A 23,945-nucleotide genomic window follows, 5' to 3' on the forward strand; every position below is an offset into this window, starting at 1 on the left:
TTAATGGTACAATGCATTTCACCTACCAGATAGGGGGAGGCCGAGCAGGGGATGGGATGTCTGCTGGGGTTGGATGATGAGTATCAATGAACGGGGCGATTCTGAAATGAGGTTGATGAAAAGCGAGCCTGCCCTGCCGGGGCTGGGCTGAGAGCAGTTGGCCGGGCTCTGGTGAGTGGGCGAGCGAGGCGCGCGAGCTGGGCGCCCGTCCCCCCTCAGCCCCGGAAAATGATCAAGTCAATCATGTGGACATGTTTCATTATTCATTGAACACAATCTTTTACAACGCTCGGTTTACGTGCCCGAGTTTGCTCCCGACGCTCGCGTTTAATGTTTTAAGGTAAGGCAAACAAAGGTGGTGGGGAGGCTGGGGTTGGGGGTGGGGGCGGCGGGGTGGAGGGGCGCGCGAGTGCCAGGTGGTGGTGGGGGCGGCCACGATCTCCGGGAGGTGGCAAAGTGAGTTTGGACTCTTGGCGTGATTCCCCCCCTTCCCCTCCCCCGCCAGGCGAGGCCTGCAACCCGGTTGCTTCTTACCCCATCGCCCCATCGCGATTAAAAAATATGGTCTAATTAAATATCCGTGGTTGTGACGTTGGCGAGAGAAGCTGTCAGCGGGGGTTAGGGGGAAAAAGAGAGAGAGAGGGAGGAAAAAAAAACAGGAGGAGGAAAACCGAGTAGAGGCGGCCACCCGGCATCGAATGGCGCTGGAGAACTTCGGCGGAGAGCGGGACCCGCGCCCTGGCCGCCGCCTCCTCACAGCAGCCGCAGTCCCAGGACCGTTACTTTGAAAGGGAGTCCCCGGGACCGAGCGCACGGCGCTGCGCGCCAGTGGGACCCGGCGCCCACCCGGCCCGGCCCGCGCCTCCCGCCTGCGCCACCCGCTTCAGCTCGTGGCCGGGGAAACTTTCCGTAGGGTCGGGGGCAGGGGGAGCCGAAAGAGAGGGGAGGTGGCGCGGCGGAAACTTCTCCAGCGACTTTAACCCGTTTGCTCCAGTGCCGGGGCTGGAGGGGGGGTGGTCCCGGCTACCGCGCCCCCACCCCCCGCCGCAGTCGTGTGTGATGCGATCTGCCCTCCACCCAGGAGACAGAGGGTAATTGACACGTTTTTTGTTTTTTTAAAATTAAAGTTAGCTGCTGCTTAGGGGGTGCCTAACTTGCGGGTGTAAAGGGCCGCCAAGACCTGCCATTTTGTGTTTGCATCGGCTTCCTGCGCCCCAAGAGCCGGGCGAGGCCCGGCCGAGGTGCCTTGGGGGCGAATCCGGGATCCCGGAACCGTAAAGGAGCCTGCACACACGTGCGCCGCCCGCAGCACCTGCCCCAGTCCGGTCCAGGTCCCGGGGGCCTGCGGGGGCCTGAGACACAGAAATAAATAAATAAGTAACAGGTTATGGAGGGAAATGAGCCGGCCAGTCCCGGGCTGGCAATGCGAGACCAATCAGAGTGAAGGAGTAGGACAGTGTGTGTGTGTGTGTGTGTGTGTGTGTGTGTGTGTGTGTGTGTGTGTGTGTGTGTGGGGGGTGACAGCTAGGAGAGGGGGCCACGGGGGGGGTCCTGGGAAGAGCAAGATTTTGTGTGTGGGGGGCGCATCCTCAGCCCAAGACTGCAGCGAGAATGAACGTCGCTAATAAGCCTTTCTGTTTGCTTCAAGGCATTTTTTAAAAATTGAAGATGAATTAAGGAAAACAGTCGTAGGCGAGACTCGAGATGTATTTTAGGCAAAATACAATAATATAAAAATAAAAATAAAGAAGAGGGTTTTCTTTGATGAGTAGAAGTGTCCAGATCTCGATGCTCCCATCTGTTGCAATTTTGCAAACAATATAGATTATCTTTACATATGTGGAGGTGTGAGAAGAGAGGGAAGGTGGAAATAGGCGCTGGGGAAGTTAGAGAAAGGAAAGAGGAGAGAGAGAGAGAGAGAGAGAGAGATTGTCCCCCCCTCCTTTGAACTCTTCGGAGGAAATTCCCGCAAGGTTTCTCTGGGGACAGGTGGAAAGTTAAGTGCCCCCTCCCCATTTTTCACTCCCGATTTGTGAGTGCTTCTTGCTGTCCGCCTCTTGGCGAGCGCACACTCAGGTCCCTGAGTTCTCTCCTGGAAGGATGCGAGCTTGGAAGGCTGGGGTCGGTGCGGGCAGAAGCCGAGGGCTGGAGCCTGGGAGGATCAGGGCGGGGTCCCAGCCTGGCGCGCGGGTGGCAACGGTGGCAGGGTTTTGTTTGCAGGATATTGTTTTGTCTAACGGGTGCCTCGCAGGAGACGTGATTCGTCAGCCGCCTTAGTTTTCACTTGAGCGGAAAATAACGGCGGCTACGTGCAGTCTCAGCCTGCGGGGCTCGAGCGCGCAGTGCGTGTGCAGCCTCTGAGGTGCGCGCGGGTGGGCGGCAGTGGGGGAAATCCTTTAGGGCTAGCGGGCCAAGCGGGTGAGTGCGCTCGGAGCTGGCCTCGGGTTCCTTCTGCGCTCTTCGGGGCAGCCACCGCCACGGCTCTGCAGTTTAGCAGAAATCCGACAGGGGCCGCGTTTGATGAGCGCATCCGGCCGGCGGCAGTCAGAGCGGGGCCGCGGGGCCAGGCCGCTCCGTGTAGACGTCGGGAGGGGGCTGGAGTGTGGTGGTGGTGGAGCAGACTGGGAGGGGCTCGGGAAGCGATCTTGGCTAGAGCTAGCACTGCTCCCCGTCCCTGCTGCACCCTCGTGTCCTCTGCGAGTTGGGCCCCTAGGCGCGCCCGGGCCTTGACTCCCCCCCCCCCCGCCCACAACCCCCAGTTCTCTAGGCTGGGCTTAGGTGCACTTGGGGTGAGGTGTGTGCGTGCATATGTGTGCGTGCGTATGTATGTGTGTGGAAAGGAAGGCTAGAGTGGAGACACCCTGTTTTCTTTTCCAGTTTTTAACAACTGGATTTTGACTTTGATATCAGCTTCGCTCACTGCTTGGGTCGGGAGGGGGGCGATCTTTCCCCATCACTCACATCTTTGTTCATTGTTCACTGAGTGCAAGGCAGGCGACTTAAAGAAAAAAGGAGGGAGAGAAAGAGAGAGGCAGAAGAGGGAGAGGAAGAAGAGAGAAAGAAGAGGGACCTGGGGGGCACACCCATGTCTCCTCCCGGGTCGTGTTGGAGGGTGAAATAGTAAACTCACGTATGGAGGGTCGCCAGGAAAGTGGACATTACCGCTTTAATTAACTTCGAGATGCTCCGGCGGCGGGACCTGGCGTAGCCGTGACGCGCCCCCATAAATCTGCCCGGTCGGGCTGCTCCAAGAACTCATACAGTAGCAGCATCACATCCAACGCGCGCCTCCCCGGCCGGAGTCCATTTGCATAATTGGATTTTTTTTTTTTTGCCTCCTTCTTCCCTGAAACTTGTTTGAAAACCCAAATGAAAACCGCGAAGACCTGCACACTCAAAAGCAAGTGCCAAGTAAGTGCCCTGCGGTGGCCTCCGCGCACCCCGAGGTGAGGGCACAGAGCCCGGGGTGTGGGGTGGGAGTGAAGTGCCCGGACCCGCTCGGGTGTGAGCGTGCAGCGGTCAGAAGCACTGCATCTACCGGGCTGGATGTTCATAGAACTTTTTTTTTTCTTAACTCCCACTACTGCCTCTCGACTTTTCTGGCGATGTGAGGTGGTTGGGCCAAGCGTGTACCTGTGGGAGACTGAAGAGGAGATCTTCAGGACACAGTTGAGAGTTGGGCATCCTGGTTCGCTGGGAGGGTGGCAGGTCCCTGCAACCGCCGGGAACGCCGCTGGAGATCTGAGCTGCGAGCGAGCGGGGTTGGCTGCCTATCGCTCCACGCCGCTGAAGCAGTTTGTCGCTAAATGCTTCCCCCTATTATTCCAAGGGTTGTGTCTCCGTGTGTGCCTGCGTGAGTGTGTGCTCGCTTGTGTTTTGACGTGCTTTAAAAGGAAGAAAATCAACCAAAACAAGCACAGGAAGGCTTCCCTTTTAATCCGCCTTCCCCTTCAGCCTCCTCTATTTCTATTGCTGGAAGAACAAAGTGAGAGCTGTTTTGCCTAAGACAGGGTCACCACCAACAGATTGACAATTCGGTTGGAAAAGCTATAAATTCTCCAGCAGAGATGCAGCTGCGGGCATAACATGCCGGCTCCACCCTGGTCAGGAAAGTGGCTTCATAGTCTCAAATTATTAAAAAATATATAATGTGTTATTATTAGTGGTAGTATTTACAGTGAGCAGGATGGAGGGGGAAGTGAACTGTTTTGGAGACGGCACCAGCTGTTCTTCCCATATCTGGGCCTGCCTGGGAACTTGCTGTGGGCAAAGCGCACCATCCCGCATAGCAGGGGCCTGGGACTCAGCTTTCAGCTCTGAGAGTCACAGGGGGTGCATCCTCCCATAGCCCTTGGCCTCTGCTCTGAGAGAGCCTAGGGCTTTGGCTGAAGGCTGCTTTAGCTATGATGTCATCCTGATAATGGTGCAAATGTCTCTTGATCCCCACCATTCCCCGCCTGGCCTGACTGAATTGTTGGTAATGATAGCAGTCTGCCCAGCTCCCTGACAATCATCGGACCCAGAGCCCTAGAAATTAGCCACCCCCACCTGACCGGCAAAGAGTCAGCTACCAAAAGCACGGGCCACTGAGCCCAGGTTTTGCATTGATGGGCCCAACATAGATACTGGCTGAGGTTGTCAGACTCCTGAACTGAGGGTCCTCTGATTTTCCAAAGTTTGGAAAACTTTAGGAAGGCTTTGATGTACAAAGCATCCTTAATCTGGGGAAACTGGACTCTGATAGTGAACAGACAGCAATGTGTGGATATGATGGATGATGAGGACCTCAGGTCTTGCTGTAGCCAATGTATGGAAAGAGGAACTGTGACATTCAGTTCATTAACTGTGACTTTATGTTAATATAGCTGCAAGTAAACCGGATTTAGTGTTGATTTTTAAATAGTGTACAATGATTTAAGATTTCTTTTGATTTACTGTTCAAATGAAATTTGCATAAATGTGATGAAAATGAACTTAACATCTGGGCACATGAAAAAAGGTTAGTGCCTCGTGTGTCATCTGCAGAGGAAAGTCTTTAAAATGCTTTCACCCTAAACTAAGTTGGGGAAACAGTTCCTGGAGACATAAATGGTAATTATGTAAAACCTGGAGGAAAATGGCTTTCAATACATTTGCATTCTCCTGGACCAGTGCTCTGAAAACCCATCTTGTTCTGTGCCTGGAGTGTTTAACTTCTGAGCAGCCTTGGGATCCTTACAACTCAGCAGTTTAACTGCTGGTCAGGGCTGTCTTCACGGAAGGCTTAGGGCAGTCATGGAGCAACTGTCATGCTGGGCTGGTCCAAGCCAGGGGCCAATAGCTTCCATTATGGGAGCAGATAGGAACAACTCAGGACATGTAGCCCTATGGTCATCCCTGCCCACTGGGCACTGACGGCTTGGATATGCACTATTTGCGGAGTCCTCCCAAAGCTGACCCATCAGCTTGTCTCCTCTGCCTTAGGTAACCGAGGAAATTTCATCAGCTCAGACCCATAAAACCCACAAGCCCTTTCGTGTGAGCTCTAAACTCCATCTTACTTTGGGAGCACGACGAGCTTATCTCTGGCATCATCGGGAAATCAGTTAAACAGCCTTCCCCAAGCATGGCCGCCTTTTGCTCAAAAGTTCTCTATGAATGGCACAGGTGTTTTTAAAGTGTCTTGAATGGAGGGGAAAAAAGAAAGCAATGATGCTTGTGAGAATATAGATGAATTTGTATTTTTTTTGTTTTTAAGGAAGGGTAGCATAAAAGAAAACAGTGAAATGGATTTATTTTTTTCCGGCTTCAATGAGGGCAATTACAGCTTTTAAGATCTTTGGATTTAGTGTTTTTAATAAGCTTTTTAAGCATGCTGAAATATCAGCTTGCATTTTGTTCTTAACATTATTTAAAGAGAGACTCGATGCAAATTTAAATCATAAGTGAGTTTCCATAGGTCACTTTGGGGCCATCTGCTGGGACCCGAAGTTCTTCGGTGCTGAGCCGGGCTTCATCATGTCTCTAGATAAGGTCTTAGATTAGGAAGGACATGTGCCCTTGGTATCCTGATGCCATCACTGAGGCTATAGAGGCTGCATTTTGGAGTAAACGCCACACACACACACACACACACACACACACACACACACAAAGTCCTTACCTTGGTGAAGTGTTTGAACTAGCATTGAACTAGCTCTCCTTCTCCTCCACTTCTTCCTTCCCATCACCTGCCCTCTGCAGTGTTATAGCATGCCCCCTCCAGGGCTGGCTGCTTAAGATATGGCTGAAGCTGTCGTAGGAGGTGGTGAGGGAAGGCTCTCTCCAGTTGGCTAGCCAGACTGTGAAGCACTGTAGGAAGTTTTGCAAGAAGAGATTCTGCTGAGGAAATGAACTGACTTTCCTCCTGCTTCGCTTCTCTTGGTTGCCCTGTGCATCCACAGCACGGTGAGCCAATAATGTGTAGGGTCAGAAAGAACTAAGCTAGGAAGAGACTTTTGTTTGTTATAGCTGGGGTCTCACTTGTAGTAATGGTAGTGGTGTGTGTGTGGTATGTGTGTGGTGTACACCAGTGTACATTCTTTCTTGCACACACACGTGCAGGGGGAAGGGTGTTGCCTGTTAGAACACCTGCTCTGGGAGGATTTCCTTTTCACTCACAATTTCAGTGTGTAAGAGAGAGAATAGTGAGTTGGTACCTGGGCATGTCAGGTGGAGGGGTCACTATAGATTTTTCAGTCCAGTCTATGCTCCCCGGAGACTTCTGTCGAGTCTGCCATGAGTTGCATGATGAAGAGAGAGGGCTGACTCTGTGGGCTGTTGGGGGTACTCCACAGGCTTCACTTTCAAAAGCTATTGTGCTCCTTGGTCTTCCTCCTGTTTTTGAGTTGCTTTCAAGGGCCTCTGCGGTACTCAGCTTTCCATCCATGCTAGACTTGCTGGAGATGCCCGAGCCATGGAAGCATTGCCATAAGAGCAGATGTCCATCATGATGAGGCCTTGCATAAAACCTGCCGGAGTAACCCGGGCACCATTTCTGCTGACCAAGATCTCTCAAAGTTGGTACGAGGTGAATTTCCACTTGTGGGTGTTTGCCATGTGGGATGTTTAGCAACATGCCCAACATCAACCCAGCAGATGCCAGGAGCTCTCTTGGTTATGACCATCAGGAATGTCTAGACATTCTTATACATTTCCCAGAAAGGGGAATCAAGCGCATACCCCGAACTGCGCATGTGTGAGACCTTGTACTGGACCTCCCAAAGTGGGCGTGGAGATCAGTTTTGATCTTATTTCCAGGAAGTATACAGGCAATATACAGGGCGGTCTCTGTGCCCATTAGACCCGAGGATTCAGCCCTGCCCAAGATGAGGGCAGTCCTTGGAGTCTGAGAGGAGGAAGGTTTTGTTTTCCTGCCATCATGCAAGAAAACATGGACAAATAAAAGGCCGTCAGTGCGAGCTGTGGGGCTCAATTCTGATGTTTCTGAATACCAAGCATACCTTTTGAAAGTGGGTGCGGGCTGTGCCCCTGGACCACACGGAAACCAGGAAGCTGAAAGTGGCAGTACTCAGGCCCCGTGATGACGCCGAGCACCCTGTTGTCAGGATAATGACAGTTGTTTGTTTTTGAGCTCTTACTACACACTTCCCTAGGAGGGCAGGTTCTATTTTTGTTCTGAGTTTCGTGAAGGGAAACCGAGGCAATGAGCAGGGGAGGTGGTTAGCTCCTTCCTCTCTGCCCCCACTTAACTCTCGGCTTATGAAGCCTATCTCTGTCCCATATTCCGCCGCTCCTCCTACACCAGGAGCTGTCAAGGGAAGGCAAGAAAATCACAGGCACCATAGCAAGCTCTGTCCACCAAGTGCAGGATCCCACAGGTGGGCGGGGCAGAAAGCTATGCAGATGCTCCCTGGGCCCTGAGACAAGGAGGCTTGCAACGCAGCTTCCAGGCTCCTCTGCCTCGTTCCTATTCTCAATATATGGCTTTCTGATGAGAATATAAGTGCTGTTTTGACATAGGAAAGATGACCACCTTAGGCCTGAGTTGACATTAACCCGAAAGCTTTCTACCAAGGCCTTGATGCTTTGATTACCTGGACCCTGTTTGGTTGGGTCTATGGATACTGAGGTGGAGGTGGACTTGTCCTTTGTATTTTATATTCTTCTCCTGTTGGCTCCTCCACCAAGATGATGGCCTGTCTGCTCAGAAGTAGACAGAGGTAGATTCAGAGGTAGGTAGGAAGATAGATAGATAGATAGATAGATAGATAGATAGATAGATATACAGAGGGAGCCAGACACACAGAGATGAACACACACACACACTGAGAGAGAGAGAGAGAGAGAGAGAGAGAGAGAGAGAGAGAGAGAGAAAACTTTATTTAGGTTATAAAAACTAATTCATGGATTCTCTAAACATTATGATTAATCACAGAATCGCCCATTCAACTTTGATTAAAATGGCTAATACTTCTAAGGTTCCAATGCAATTTCAGTATCTTTTTTTTTTCTTTTTGGCTTGCATTTGTTTGAGACGGGGTCTTAGCCTGTCGCCCTGGCTGAGTCCCCCAGGTGTTAGGATTGACTGCACCACTTACAGGCTCTCTTGCTTCTCAGTCAGGTACTTTGGTTAGGAGTATCTGTTAACTCCCCGAGGACCTTAGAGGTGGGAGGTGGTCGCCGTGTTAGTTCCTGCCACAGTCAGTTGGGTCCTTGTGGGTGCTGCATGTGACCCCTTGGGTGTATTGTCTTGTTCAGACCAGTTAACCATCCAGGAAAGGGAGTGCAGTTTCCCAGTGGGCAAACGAAGTGCATGACAACTTGTTGTGGCCAAGAGATTTGAAGACACCCACTCTGGCTGGTGCAGTTCCTATTCTTAACCTTGCTTGCATCCTGCCCACCTCTCTGTACAGATCACCCCTCACCGCCAAACACACACAAAGCAATGTCAATTCCCCTTTCAAATGGGAGTGAAAAACAGAAGCCAGAACCTCGTCGTTTTGCGACCATATGCATTGTTGTAAGCTTGTTTGCATGAGGGAGAAGATACATGGGAACGCCGATCAACTGAGGTCACTGCAGGGACAGCCCCTAGATCACACATTAGATAGATTCTACATATAGCATCATCTCTTTGAATGGCTTGCTGCCTAATTTGTCTTTAAAAATATCTAGAAAGTTATCTTCTTGTTTATGAGAGGCAAATATGACTCATTTTCTGAGATTTTAATTCTCTCTAAAAACCTCTTCCAGTCTAATCAGCCAAGGTTATCATTAAGTCCAGAGTGTGGTCTGTAGGAAGCCTACAGGAGGGACGGGGGTCTCGAATGAGAAGGAAAGGATCTGAGTTACTCCTCTCCCCTCCTTTCCAGGTTCTACTTTGGGGCTATGGTGTGTGGATGCCAAGCTACTGTTTCGGAAGGCTAGCATGTGCCCTGAGCACATGGGTTCTCAGATAAACATGGCTGGATCTGCTAATTAAACTCATGCCTGATCTCTGCGGAGCCCGAGAAACCAGTCCCCAGAGTTGGCACCTGATTGGGGGTGGGGCGTGATCAGCATTGGTGGGTGGCGGGCCTCCTCCAGCAGCCCAAGAAAAGTCCCAACGAGGAGGGAGAAAAGCGACCACATGCGGGCAAGAAAGGGTTTAGTCTGCCAGCTGAGATCTCTGATGGTCGAGGGTGGCCTCTGTGCTGGGCTGGCTGAGATGCCCTCTATCCTGCCCTGGCGTACCACTTGGGAGTGCTGGGTATTTAGAACCAGTCTGTCTGGAGTGCTCACAGACTCTGAAGGCACTGTTTGTCAAGGAAAAGGCCAGCCATTCATCTGCAATTCTTTTCTGTAGCAGTTGATTTGACAACTTAATATTTATTTTCTCTGAGTATTCTTTTTTATTTAAATTAAAAAAAATTGTATCAGTCTTCATTTCCTCTGTTTTGGCTCTTTCAACTCTTTTTATATACATTTATTATATACATTTATACAACTCTTTTTATATACATTTATTCTGAAAGTATTTTTTTTTTTGGTTGGGGGAAAGGCTTTAGTTAAACTATGTTTTGGAAGGGGAGAGAACACTGCAATATTAATTCTATTTATAATTTCTTTCTAGCATATTTTGGAGGCAGAAAAAGTGGCATAGGCAGGATGACAGGGACAATTGCCATTTCTACAAGTGTATTGATGAAGCATGCTAAGGCAGCAATCTTCTCCCTTAGCAACTACTGTCACCCTGGGAACAAAACAGTGGTCTTTGGAGAGTGTTACATCGTGGGCTGGGGCAGGGTCTGGCTATCTAGCCAGTGTGATGTACTCGATGGTGATTGGCCTGTCTTTTTGGCATGTGTATTCTTTAATCATGAGGCCAAGAAATGTAGTCAAGATCTTAGGGTACAAAGCATGTTCAAAACTCTCCTGAAGGAGCTGGGTGCATTTTGACAGTCTGCCCTTTAATCTCACTGATACCAGCAACTTGATCCTTATATTTCTCAATCTGTCTCAAAAGGTTGTCAAGAGCTAGATCCCGGTGAGATGTTGTTTGCAGGATTTGGAAGCTGGATGTTCAGGTGAAGGATTTCACACCCATGTGTGAATCCCAGGGACCATGGGGGTTTGTGGTGAATAAATGTTTGCTTTTCATGGTGCTATTACAGAGATAAAAGTCATGGAATTTGTGTGTGTGTGATCTCTATCTACTGCCTTCAATAAAATAATTTGTTTATGATCTAAAGAAGGTGTGTTCCCAGTTGTCCCCACTCCCAGAATAGACATTTTGAGTTGGAATCTGCCTCTTGGACTTGGCATACTGGAGCCGGCCTTCCATACTGGTCCTTGGGATAGGACTGCTTCTCTGTCAGCAGAATCGGATGCAAAATCCAGATGTGAACATTTGTGCGTCAGTGTGCACAGATCTTGATTCCCTTATCTTCTTCTCAAAGGTGAAGGAATCAAATTTTTTTCCTGGGCGGGGGTTGGGGAGCTATGGCTGTCCCCTCATTAATCTCAATCATTGGCCAAGTGTTAACTTTATATGAGCAGGAAGTAAGTTTGAGCATTTGCTCACTAGTTGTGTCATTGCTCCTGAAAACAGAATCTAGAGGCGTCTTTGTGTGCATTTGATGTGCTAATTAATTTTTTTTTACCAGGGTTACATAGTACATGCATGTTGCTTGATATATCACTAGCTCTAAGTTCGTTTTTTGCATAATTTAATATTTAGGCATCATCTCTCCCCATTCTACAATTGAGATACTCTCATTACTGAGCTGGAAACATCCAGTTTGAGAGTGAGAAAGAGCTTCTTGAAGCATTTTGTCTTTGTTTCATTTTGTTCCAAAGCAGCGTTACACAGTGATAAAGAGCTCAGGGCCAGTCAGTGAGTTCAGCGCTCACCCCTTCCACCTCCATGCTGTTGGCGGGCACAGCATTTTGCTCTTCAAGCCTCTCTGTTCGCATTGACAACCTTGGGATAATTTGTTCTTTCCTACCAAATCAGCAGGACTACCTAGGCAGACCACTGCCTGGCTTCTAGAATTTGTTGACTGTTGGAAATACTCCCAACCTATTGCTGTGGGTGCCAATCATTGTAGAGCCCACAGAGGTGGCTCTCTTGCCTTTGTGGCCCTGGCTAGTCCTCCGAGTTATTTACCTGGGGATCAATAAGGATCGACAGATTGATTTCTTCTGTTTCTGAGGATGCATCTTAAAGGGTCAGCTCAGTTCATAGCAGAGTCTGGGGTGGGGGTGGGGCCTGCAGTCCTCACGAAACAATAGGTTTTAGTCTAGGCCTGCAAGTGTTAGCACAGGTTCCAGCCCCTCCCTAGTGCACACAGGCACACACACATGTCACATCACGTATGTGCAATTATACATACAAACATGTCACACACACCAAATAGAACATGTATGACAAGTTCCATGTGCACAAGTACATGTTCACAAACATGCATGTGTACTGTAAGCCCTGTTCTTTATCTTTTCCCAGATTGAGGGGGCTGCTTTCCTTTACTCATTCATCCACTGTTTGATGTGCTAGGTGCCTTAACATCCTAGCAAGGCTGATGCTGTATAGAATGAAACACTCAGTTGGGACGGGAGGTGCAGGGCCTGTCAACCCAGCTCCTGGAGAAGCTGAGGCAGGAAGATTGCAAATTCAAGGTCAGCCTAAGGTCAGCTGCTTAGCTAGATTCTTAAAAGGTAAAAAGAGGACCAGAAATGATGGTCCATCTACACTTTCCTAACACGCTTGAGGACCTGCTTTCTACCTCTAGAAATGATATAAAACAAAGCTAAAGACAGTAATAAAACAAAAACAGAATAAAAGCAAGAAAGATCTCTTAGGTTCTGGGTTCCAGATGAATAATTTTCTCTCTCTGTCCCTCTCTGTCTTTCTCTCTCTCTCTGTCTCTTTCTTTCTCTGTCTCTCTCTCTCTCTCTGTCTCTTTCTCTCTCTCTCTCTCTCTCTCTCTCTCTCTCTCTCTCACACACACACACACCCTAATTTTCATACTGGTGAACATCCACGTGCTAATTTCTGAAAACCCTAATACCTAAACATGGAATGCAAAATTGATAAATTGAGCCTATAGCTCAATTATTCTGGGCAAGCCATTCATACAAGAAGTGAGCAGCTAAGACACCTTTCCTTGCTCCCAGAGATGTAAAGCCAGGTTCCTGGCTACCCCTTCCCCACTGGAGATGTCACCAAGTATACCACAGGGGAATGCCAATGTGACCTGGGAAGTCCAGTGTCCCAGGGATGTCGTTTGGGCGCTAGCTCCTATCTCCTCCAGGGGGTGTAAAACCAAAGGCCAAGTTCTGGAAACAGATTCCTAGCACCTATCCCATATCAAACCTCGGGTTTGAAAATACCAAGTGTCATTTAAGTCAGTCCTCAGCACACCTGTGGTCTTACCGAGGGTTGAACTGCTGATGGGAGCAGAGCAGAGCTCTCTAAACTTGTGTCACAAGGGCGGCACATGTCCCCGGAAAGGGACCCTCGGCCTCCGCTTTGAGTCTATTTGCACATAGGTTTCTTAGAAGACACAGCAGTGGAGACTCAGGCTCAGAAGGTGATGTAAAGGTCCCCCTCCCCCGTACTCCTTGGACTCCAAAGGAGGAGACGTGTTCTAATGGTTTATCATTGCCCGTCTCTGTTCTTAGCACACAAGGCCCTGGAATGACAGTGAAGTCCGATTCTTTTTCTCTGTCCCTGAATGGGGGCTGCCAATCCCCAGATGTCCTCACCTTTCTGCCCTTCACTGGCAGCTCACTCTTTTCTCGAGCTGTCCCCTAGAGCGATACATGGACATAGTCCCACACCAAGGGAACACCGAGCCCGAGCAAGGCCTGCAGAGGTCTCTTACCTCTGCTGCCACTCTCAAGGGTTCATGAAGCCAAAGACTTCATCCAGCTTTATCGAGAGACACCAAGACCTGGGTCATCAGCCTTGCCTCTTCCCAAGCGTATATTATTAGTCTGTGCCTAGGACAACGACGCTGATGTTGGTCATTGGGCAAGGAAACCTTGAGACTGGCTGTGCCTGGTTGATGTCGTCTGCAGAGCTCCAAAGGGACACACCTCTTCAGATGTTCATGGATCTAAAACAGGTGTGTTCCCAAGGAGGTGAGTCATAAAGCAAACCCTCTAAGTTCTCTTGAGGATTTCCATGCCAGCTTCCCATGGCCGCCCCAGGCTGAACACTAGTCTGCTGGGAGGAGACACAGGGAGTAGTGTCACCTCATGGAAGTTTGTACTGCCCATGCTGGCCTCTCCACCTCACTCTGGGCTGTGCTGTGCCTCCTGAACATTCACTGAGCTTCTGTTGTGTCCTGTCCGGCACTCTTGGCACCCAGAAGTGGAGCTGGCATTCATGGTTCCTGCTGCTCTAGAAAGAGAGCCTGGGTTTATTCATCATTCCCATCCTGAATGCCATGAAGGACCAGAGCAGAGGTCCCTTGGGGAAAAAGTCCTTTTCAGCAAGGTGGTCAGTGGCACCAGGGAACGATGAAGGGTCAGAAGGAGCTAGCAAAACAAAGCACAGAGAGAGCTTAGGACAGAGGAGAAGACCCATGCAAGAGACCTGAGGCAGAGAGAGCTCAGTGGTTTGACAAGAAGAAAGGCCAGGGTTCCGAAGCACTTTAGAGGATAGCATAGTTATTCTTTGCATGTGAGCACAACCTGTTGAAGACACACCTGTTGGGGACTGTCTCTTGTCATCTGTGGTCATTTCTACTCCGTGTCCCCTCCTGCCAAGCAAGGCAGGTCTTTCCTTCCTAGCATTCTCCATGCTTCCTTCTTGTTACAGAAGCATCCCTCCACTAGATAGATACCTACTGGGGATTTATTCCGAGCTCAGCACACTGTGGAGTTAGAAAGCAAAGTTAGACATAAAGGAAAAATGATAGACATATCTTACCTAGTAGGATGTGCTGAGGTTCACAACCGTTCTGTAATGCCTGACTTTCTTGCCTACATATGCTCCTACTTCCAGTTGTGGGTGTGTCCCATCCTGCATGGTTCTTTTCTACTCTCTACTCTGCTGTACCATTGTGCACCATATAGCGATGTTTTAGGTAAGGCCGATTATATATGATGTGGTCCCCTGGCATTCTGACAGGTGAGAGAGAGCTTTATCTCCTCATGAGATTGGAGCCATCTCAAAGTTGCTGCGGGGTGCATCCCTCACGTATCTGTGGGATACTGGAATCAACATGCCTACACTGCACCAGCTGAATGGAAAACTAGCATCTGCAGTTATGTGTGTCCCATGCTCTACACTGAGAGCCACAGCTGTTTCTGACTTTTAGGTAGAGCACAATTTATGTTTTTGTCTTTATTTTAGGGAGTACTTCTGCTTGTGTGTGTGTGTGTGTGTGTGTGTGTGTGTGTGTGTGTGAGAGAGAGAGAGAGAGAGAGAGAGAGAGACAGAGAGAGAGAGAGACAGAGAGAGAGAGAGACAGAGAGAGACAGACACACACACACACAGAGAGAGAGAGAGAGAGAGAGAGAGAGAGAGAGAGAGAGAGTTGACTGTAAGTAGTTTGCCCAGTTGCTGGCAGCAGGACTATACGCCTGGTGTTTGTGCAGTCTAGATGGCATCAGATGGCCTGGACTGAGTTCTTTCGTGCTGATTGCACTGTCTGATGTTTGTGAAGTGAAATTGCCTGATGGTGAAAGTCTCAGATTCGTCATCACGCTGAGTGGTGTGGGCAGTGGCTCCTTTTGCGCTGCATGGTCTGGAGGTGAGAGGGTGACCCTGGATTCCGCAGCAGCACCCCAGGAGTCCCAGTTCTTGGCTCTGCTTGGCTATGAATGGTTCCTATGCGCTTCTGGTTTCATCTTTTCTGTCCTATCCTTGCTGTCAGGCAGTGCGCTGAATTCCAGGGGCGTTTAGTGACATCTACAGAAGTGACTATGTCCCCTTTCCCACAGGGGTTCCTGGAAGTTTTTATTCTGTCTTACCATCCTGGATTTTTGAAGAGATCAAAATCTCCTCATAATCTGTCTAGGAGTTGGGGACATCTGCCCCCACATCAAGGTGGCAGAAAAGCTGGATGCTTGCTCGTGACACCTGTAGGACACACACACAGAGACACACACACACACAGACACACACACACACATGTTGTGAGTGTCTCTCATTCCTGGCCCTTCAGATTTATTACTTACATCATTGCAGTGCCAGTGTTTAATTTAATTTCATTTTTATTAGAAATGAATTGCAATTTGGCTCTTTGCAAACTTAACTTTTTCTTGTCATTGGGTTTTAAGTGGTTAAATGATTCATAAAATAACTGTAAACATTCTAAATTGTCCTTTGTACACACCACATTTCATGTCCTGTAGAATGGATGTGAAATATTGAAATTAAAATGTAACGACTCAATAGAAAAATCACAGAAATAATCTCATGACATCTATTGCACTTTTGGAAACTTTGCTTAGATGGTTCCCTTTCCTTAGCAAATCCGATGATGAATTAACTGGAAAAAGAGGGTTTAAGAGCACTGTAAAAATAATTGTCAAGAATAAAGGAACAGGGGACGGAGAGACAGCTCAGCAGTTAAGAGCACTGGCTACTCTTCCAGAGCACTGGGGTTTGATTCCCAGCACAACATGGTGGCTCATAACCACCTTTAACTCCAATTAGGGGAGCTGAAGCCCTCTTCTGGCCTCCTGGGGCATTGCATGCACATAGTATGCATACATACACTCACGCACATAAAATAAAAAAAAATCTTAAAAAGGAGTAGAGGAGCAGATCTTAACAAACAGTTTTCCCTAATTTCATCCAACTCTGTGAATTCATGTTGGTCGTTGTTTACTTACTCATCTGATTATCATAAGGTAAGCTGTACTGAAGAAGTTATCATTGCTTTACTTTGAGACATTAGTTGGGATAATAATTTTACCAAAACATATAATACAGATCTAAATTTACGCATCATAAGTTATGAGATTATAAGCAACAGTTAGTTCTTTGTCCTCTTTGGAAGTGTGTTAGCTTACAGTCAGGATGGCTCAGGAAGCACTTTTGCTTTAGCTCTCTGTCACGCATTTCCACGGGGCTGCTCTACCATATTCTCGGGGAATGGCATGGGGTTCCTCTCCGATAACAAACAGCGACTAATGTAATAATAACAAACAATAATGCTAATGAAGAAATTATATTTTTTTCCCAACTTAGAGGAGAGTGCCAACAATAGGTAGGATAAAATAAAATCAATATTTTGACAGGATTCTTTTATGTTTGGCTCATTAATTTGGAGACAACGTCTCTGTTCAATCTGAAATCACCGAATGTCAACAAATAGTAGTTTGCGCGTCTCCCCTCATTCCAGAGTGTTTAGTGCCTTCCAAACGAGTTATTTTTGGAGGGAAATGATTTTTGATTCTGCAGATGTATAGAAGAGGCGTTGTGTAGGTTTTTGTCTTGGGGAACAATGAAACTTTTGCTCTTACAATTGGTATTCAATGGATTATTCATTCTAAATTCCAGTGCGGCTCACTGTGTAGCTTCATCTATGTATTTGCATATATGAGTGTCTATGGCTATCCGTGTGCACATGTGTTAGTATACACGTGCACACATACACTCTTAAAGGCCGTATTCATGTACATCCATTCATTTACCCAAATCGCTAACTTTGCACTTGCTGGCTAAGGCTCTGGAGTTTCTGGTTTCCAAGGGCCAATGATCGTCAGTTCAGGCCGAAGCTGGCACTTATTCAGGTTCTTATTGACTGGGGACACGTGACAGAAGTGATTGATCTGCCTTGGACACAGGATTGCTGATTTCCCATTGTACTCACCCTTCCCATACAGCCATTCCACATAAAGTGGTTTTTCAGAAGGGCCCTGGCCCCTGCGTTCCCCAGGTTCCCAGCCTTTGCCTTAACATGAAATTACACCTTTCACTTGAACAAAAAGAATTTGTATCATTGTGGCCTTCTCTCCTTTGTTTTCTGAAAATCACAAAAGCCTGGGCTATAGGATGGCGGCTAATCACATACAGTGCATACTATTGATACCGCTTTAATTGTCTTATTGACAACGCACTTGAACTTGGAGAAGCATGCTAATATTTATCATCCTGTGAACTCATGTGCATTTTTCTGATTCAAGCCGTAATTACAGAAGAATTCTAAGCTCAGCTGTCTGTACCCCCCACCCCCGCCCCGCCTCACCTTGCCGTGTTATGGACAAAAGCTTACCGACTGCTCAAAGGACAGCTCCCAGGAGCTCTCCTTCTAGGGGTAACACCCATATGGATGCTGTCCCTCTAAGGATGACCTGGCTAATTTACACCCTAGCCAGCACCTAGGAAGGGAAGGGAGGCAGTGAAATGACCCAGATGGGCATTACAAAGAGGCCAGTGCTGGCAAGCTGTGGGACCAATCAAGGTTTTTGAGAGAGAACTGTGTCTCTCCTTCTGGATAGTGCCAATGGATAGCTTTAGAAAGATCTAGAATAGGTGGAGACGAGCCACTGTAGAGGCTACTGTACTGGCTAGGATGCAGAGCTCTATCTGAGGTGGGGTTGGAAAGTGGGCTGATAGATGGAGTCATCCTGGTCCAATTGATGCCTGTCTACATCACCCCCTCTTCCATCCTGTACCCAAGTACCAAGGGCTCCAGGTCCCCAGATTGCTCTTTGGTCCTGACCCTTTTCTCTGGGGTCCTTTATCCTTGACAGTCACTCTGTGTCCCATAGGTCTACCTCAATATCTGCCTCTTCTCACTCTGCCTCTTATATCCCTGTCCATCTTTTCTCCCAGGGCTTGTATTTATTAGTTGGGTAGACTGCTTACACGCTCGCCACCCCCTCCCTAGTTCCAGGACTGTATTCACCAGTGCAAGGCCTTCAGCCATCACTTGGATAACCCTACTTCAGCTTCGAAACAGCAGATTGCAAATGGCAGCCATGTAATAAATACTTTGACAAGACGCCATCTTCCTACATCATCACATGGATGGTGCTTAATCTGAGACACATGCTTTTCATAAAAGTGTGCACAACAAGATGTGTTGTAGCACATTGCTGCAATCATAACACTCAGGAGGTTGATGTTGGAGGATGGAATTTGAAACCAGCCTGGGCTACATCATGAGTCTCGATTTCTCTAAGACAAAACAAAACAACAACAACAAAAAACAAAACAAAACAAAAACCAAGACCAAAGAAAATGATCTTCTTCTCTCCATTCACTTCTAGATGAAATATCAAATTATTATTTAACATTTAGTAAGCTTTTAAAACATTAGAAGGCAGGATTATTTTATTTGAAAGTTTTTGCCTATGTAAAGAATTTTTTTTTTTTTTTAGTTTTTGCTATTTCTCTGGAAAGAACATTTTAGCTAATAGAAAAGTTTTCTTTCTTCCTCTCTTTCTTTTTTTCTAAATTTTGTTTGGAGATAACATCTCATAGATTGCTCAGATGGCCTTGAACTTTCTCTGTAGACTGAGCAGGCCTGAATTTATAATTCTTTTTCTTCTGACTTGCAAACAGCTGGGATTATCCGCCTCTAACACCATGGCTGGCTTTACTTTCTTTCATGATTCATTCAACTTTGCAGAAATCTTTTTGTGTCCTGATTCTTATGGTTACGTTAGATTTTTTAAAGGACGAATCATAGAATAAGCTGCATTTCAGTAGACACATAGGCTAGATTGACAACAGAAAGGGTTTAGAGCCGTCAAGGCGCCTGCAATCCCAGCTTTCGGGAGGCTGGGGTAGCAGGGTTGTGAGGTCAAGGTTAGACAGGGCTCTATAGTGGGACCCTCACCCCCCCCCCCCCCGGCGCGCGAGCACACACACACACACACACACACACACACACACACCAAGGATTTGGAATTTGTCCTTGACACTTTGGGAACAATGCTGTGTCATGAACCACGGACTGGTAGTCCCATGACACATCCTTTGTTCCATTGTTGGGGACCAGAGCTGCAGCTGTGGCTGACTCTTAAACTCATAAGGAGGTCACCGCAAATGGGAGAGGTTCAGAATAGTTGCCTCTGTATCAAAAGTGTGTTCGTGTCTGTGCCATGTCCTCCCCTCCCAGCTGAGGGCGTTCCTTCTTGTTTGGAGTCTGACCGTTGAGGTCTCTTTGCGGCCACTTCCTCACCTGTGCCGTGCTGTCTGAGGTGGACCGTGGGGTCTCTGCCTCTGGCAGTGGTACAGTGGGCACAGAGAGCTCTTGCTGGGTTCTTTGTTACCGCTGAGAGCCAGCTGTGTGGGGTCCTGATTAACAGACAGCGTTGTTAGTCGCTCGGCGTTCTCGTCTTTGGCAGCTCTTGATGGGGGTCCCTGGGCAGAGGCGTCGTGGGGACCGAAGAAGATGCCGGCTTGGTTCCCTGATTGGTGAGCAGCTTATCTGACTGATGAGTGAGGTGGAGTAACCCCACTGGCTTCAATGAGACACTCGAATCACGGAGCGTGATTGCAAACGGGGAGAGAGGACTTTCGACCTATGTCATATCCTGTTCCCCGAAAGACTCCCATCTTGGGGAACTTTACGGTGGTGCTCCCGTGACTTGAAGAACATATTTTCTGAAAGCCTTCGAAGCCCTCAGCTTCCTCCTCCCCATGAGTTGACAACCAGCCAGAAGTCCTAGAGAAACGTGGAGCGGGGGTTGGGAGGTTGAATTGAGGAACGAGATGCCTGAAGAGTTCCCATTTTCACCTGTTTGTTCCATAGAATTCTTCTATGCTATAACATTTCTTTTTTTCCACCCTTATTATTTTTCTGGCAGAAAACTAAACTAAAACATGAATATCTTTTCCACATATATATGTGTACACACATATACACGCATGTAGGTATATCTGTAGCTGCGTCTATCAATATAGCCTCCTTCCAACTAAACTGCAAGCTTCTGGAGCTGACAATGTACAAGCAAGCTTTAGGACAAGAGATGGAAGTGACAGCCTCTCTAAGCGAACGAAGACAGCCAAGAGTACGGGTCTTCTGGAAAGAATCAGAACCATGGCCCATCATTTTATGCATAGGCCTGTTAGGCTAAAAACAATTTTCTATTTAGTTGCTTATTACTGATAACCGTTTTCTTCTTCAGTCATTGAGGTTAAAGCCTACTAATTGGTAATATTTCTGCAGTGCTGGGGTTCAGGATCGGAGCCTTGTATGTGTGGGGCAACAGCTCTGACACTGACCTTCAGCCCCAAGTCACTATATATATTTTATTGATTATTTGTGAATTTCACATAATGCACCTCATCACCCTTACTTCCCCATCTTCCCGGGTCCACCCCAACCCTTGTATTCCCCGTAAAGAATTAAAAACCAAGCAAACAAAAACCAAACAAGTCCAATTTGTATTGTCCAGATAGTGAGTGGAGCAAGGCCAAAGTCCTGGTGGCCAGCTCTTACAGCAAAGTGAATCCTGCCCCACCCCATACCAGTAGCTCTAGGCTTACAACCAAAAATGCAAAGGTTATTATATTTTAAAATAAAGATGTTAACGCTCTCCCAGGGATAGTAGAATTCACTGTGACACAAGCAAGAACTGTTGAAGACTAAAACTCTTGTACCAAATGGGGTCCTTCCGCCGAGTCAGAAGTCCGCTGGCATTGTGCTCTTCGTCATTCACTTCGGCTTAAAGAGGGGAGCCCCACTTCTCACCAGAAGACTGGATGGCACTTGGTTCTTCTAATCGACCCCCATGATTTTGATAGTAGCTTCTTCCCGTCTACCTCCCAGCCTCTCCTCTGCAGGGTCTCGGAGGCTCCAGGTTCCTGGTCTCCTGTCGTGTTTCAGTTATTTAACCATATGAAAGGGAACGCATTCCAGGGACCCTCCATGCACCCCCATTGCATAGCAGTGTGTAACTTTCGAAGGCAAGAACAACAAACAAAAGCAAAGACAGGATAAGCGGGATAAGCGTTGATTGGCTGTCTACTTGGGCAGTTTGTTACTCCCCTGTGGCCCAGTTACCCCACCTGAAAAAGGAGGAAGGTAAAAAGAATAATTTGGGGTGCTTCTTAAACATCTCAATCCCCAAGTCTTACCCAGAGAGTTTATTTGCTTAGAAAGTGCTGCTCTCCATAGCCCCTTCGAGTTCATGCAATGAACTCGGAGATGAGAGACGTGGCTAAACACCATCAGACCTTACCTGCTGCCTGCTTGGTTTTTCTCCAGGTTGTCCTACTCTGGTAACATTTTGCAAAATTAGAATATTTTTCCAGGCCACAGCCACATAGATATGTGTCACCCAAAAACCTGTCACCTTGCAGAACGGTGACAGTATTAGGAAGTCTCCCATGAATCCTCTTTGACTTCAACTCCCTAATAAGTTTCTTCCCTCTTGGAGTCCCACATGTCAAAGCTGGGCAGAACTTACCTGCCTCTCGACTATACACAAGGGACACCTGTTGTGCGGTGACCACATCTTCATGCTCAGTTCAAACAAAAGAGAAAAGAGTATATGATGACAAGAGACGCTCCACAATTTATGCACAGCCTCCCATGTAAATAGAAGGTCTCTATTGTATCCATAAATGAATACACCCTGTTGGGGTGACTCACAGGTTCTTAGATTCCTATGTGAAGTCAGGAAGGTGTCTGAAAGGCCTCGCTGCCCTGCTCACATACAGCTGGAAAGAGACTTCAAACCTTTCCTCTTATAAACTGCTCATTCCACACGAGTTAGGAATACTCTTCATAACTCCCTAATGGAGCAAGTGGGACAAGATGTTATTAATACCGCGGCAGGTGCATTTGGCTTTTGACCTCACCCGGCAGGGGTACTGAGGAGCCATTATTTCTGATGCCTATTAGATTTCATCTTTTAACAAGGAGTACCCTTGAGTAAATCCATGTCTAGCCATTCCTTTTGTCTTTTCAACACCCCTCCCCCTGAAGTTTGGTGACATTAAGCACCGAGGACAAATCATCACTGTACAGATTTCATATCAAATAAAAGAACTCAGTTTGCCGCCGAAGAGGGCTCTAACCTCTCCCAGATCATGGGTTGTGCACGATTAATGTATCATTCACTATTTGACTTTGGTACTTTCCATACAAATTTCGCCTGTGTGTTCTATGCTCACAAAACTACATTCGGCTTACTTCACTGAGTTTGGTGGGACAGACACCACCGTCTTATTTTTCCGAAGGAGGACGTGTAGAGGAAAGCATCCTTCTTTCTGTCATCCTGCAAGCCTTCACTCAGCGCCTAGCATGGAACTTAGAAATGGATAGGAACTGATTGTTACAATGCACTTCCCGATACTAATGCTTGAAGCCAAGGCGATGGCATTGGAGGGTGCTGTGACGCAGGCTGTGGCATGATTCAGAGGTGACTTTGTGTGTTTTCTCACCGAGTCTTCAGCAGCTCGGAGAGGCAGAGTCACAGGTCCGGACTTATCAACACATCACCCGTAGCAGGTGGCCAAGTCAAGGGTAACCTACATCCTTGACCCCATGGAACATCCATTTCTTAGCTGGATGCTCTGTTACACTGTGTATGTCATGGCTAGGGCTGAAAGATTTGGTCATAGAGATGGGGCCTGCATAGTTTGCGTTTCCGCGGATGGAGACAAAAGTCTCCAGGGATGGGTCACAAAGTCCCTGGGCTGTAGTGTTAACACAGCCACCTAACTGAGTCAGGACTGCCAAGTTAGTCTCTATGTTAACAACAGAATACCTTATTAACACATGCTAAGGGAGGAGGGATTCATTTTGGTTCATTTTGAGAGGTACAGTCCATCAACGGAAGAAAATACAGTGGAGTGCGTGGCCGCAGGAGTGCGTTCTGGGGCTCCTCATATTTCTGTAGGTCGAGGAGCAGAGATCTGAAAGAAGGATCAGGGCAGGGTCGTAGCCCCAAAAGGCCCACGTCTGGTGACTTGCTTCCTCCAGACGTGCCACCAGCTGGGAGCCCAACGTTTAAACACACATCTCACATGCGAGCTGTAACCTCCCCAGTCACTCTTTGTGACATGTTGGGGGGACATCTTTTCAATGCTTTCTTGTCTGGGCAAGGGCAGTCCTCTCTGAATCTGCCCTCCTGCCAAGCTGATGAGATGTAGGGACATGCTTTCTATTGATTTTTAAAGGCAAGGCAGGACTCAGCTGATAATCATAGGTGTGACCTGTGCTGTTGTGCAGGCAGCCACAAGCAGCTCAGAGCCTTGTTGTGTGACTCTGATGTTTGGGGTATGCATTCTTTGAAGATTACTTCTAAAGCGAGGCTTCCAAATCCTTAATTCACAATTCTGTCTCTTCCTGTGGTGTTTACATTCCACCATGGCAGAAGATCACTGTGAAAGGAAAAGATGAAAATGCACTTCTAAAAAGAGCTTTCTTGCATGGGCCTTCTTCAAAGACCCCGGCCCTCTCCCCTCTTGTCAATGCTCAAGTCTGGGCTTCATCTCCAGGAACACACACATTAGCATGCCCCGTGAAGGGTCGTTACGCTGTGTTGGCACGCCGAAAGTG

General features: G+C 47.9%; 1 protein-coding gene across 3 annotated transcripts in view; it reads left to right on the top strand.

Annotated features, from left to right (window-relative positions):
• Positions 1-292: 292 nt before the first annotated feature.
• The window catches only part of Znf536 (zinc finger protein 536), a 452,253-nt gene continuing 428,600 nt past the window's right edge, over positions 293-23,945 (top strand). For 2 of the 3 annotated variants that reach the window (XM_041644849.1, XM_041644851.1), the window contains exon 1: positions 293-340. The gene's annotated coding sequence lies outside the window, so the exon portion shown is untranslated. Of the gene's footprint in view, positions 341-1,055; positions 1,092-23,945 lie in introns of those variants that run through there. The other variant, XM_041644850.1, reaches the window with a different exon arrangement.

Source organism: Microtus oregoni, unplaced genomic scaffold (assembly GCF_018167655.1).
Source record: "Microtus oregoni isolate MIOR12 unplaced genomic scaffold, Mior012 000102F_ref0000329, whole genome shotgun sequence".
In the NCBI taxonomy this organism is placed as follows: Eukaryota; Metazoa; Chordata; class Mammalia; order Rodentia; family Cricetidae; genus Microtus; species Microtus oregoni.